Source organism: Octodon degus, unplaced genomic scaffold (assembly GCF_000260255.1).
Source record: "Octodon degus isolate 3935 unplaced genomic scaffold, OctDeg1.0 scaffold00180, whole genome shotgun sequence".
Lineage (NCBI taxonomy): Eukaryota > Metazoa > Chordata > Mammalia > Rodentia > Octodontidae > Octodon > Octodon degus.
This window is the reverse complement of record NW_004524756.1, coordinates 4,486,047-4,487,006: the sequence shown is the minus strand read 5'-3', so window position 1 is coordinate 4,487,006 and position 960 is coordinate 4,486,047.

Genomic DNA, 960 nt, shown 5'->3' with positions numbered 1-960 from the left:
ATAGAGGATAGATTGTTTATAACAGTTTTTTAAGACAAGAGAACCTTAAATACTATATGGTTAGCTGTTTAGGGCTTTAATGAAGGAGCAAGATAAGTAGACTTTTGTTATAGGTGGACTGATGTGCTGTAAGTCATAGAGGAGTTACTGATTAGCTTAACAAGGACAGAACCAATAGACAGCAGAAAGCTACACCTAGAAAAAAAAATGATTGACCTGGTGGCCCATAGAGAAATACAAGTAAAATATGACAACCTTAGATAATTTTGGTGTGATGGAATTCTGAGTATGCACTGGTGATTTATACTAACGCTTGTTCATAATATCACATTTTTATTATATTATGAGCCTGTTTTTGTCCCCTGAGCCTGCTTGCAGGTGCTTTAATCCACTGAGCTATTTGGTGGGCACTGATTCTTCCATTTTCTAACAATTAATGCCTCAGAAAAACCCCAAGGTATGTCAGAAAATCAATTTTCTGCCCACTAGCAAGAAATATTTAAAGTTTCAAAATTTCTTGTATTGTGTTGGATGTGTGTGCATGTGTAGGCTGCCAAGACCACCATGAAATATATTACAAATGGGAGGTTTACAGAACACAGATGTAGTTTTCTTAGATCTGGAGGCTGGGAAGACCAAGTTCCAGTGGTTAGTCAAATCAGTTCTACTGAAGGAACTCTTCTAGGCTTCTAAATGCTTCTTTGCCCATTTTATCAGCTATGTTGCTCAACTTACATGGAACAGAAGGTGGAGCCAGCTGCAACTGTGGGGTGACTTTTCTATAAAAATATCCCAATATAAAGCCTTACTTTCATAAAGCCACCCAAATCTATCTCTTAAGGATGCTACTTCAAAAAATAACATCACATTGTGGATAGGACTTCTATATACCTTTTTGGAGGGACATAATTCAGTGTACAGGACTGTGAGTGTGTGCATGCCTGTGTCTATTTTTTTTTT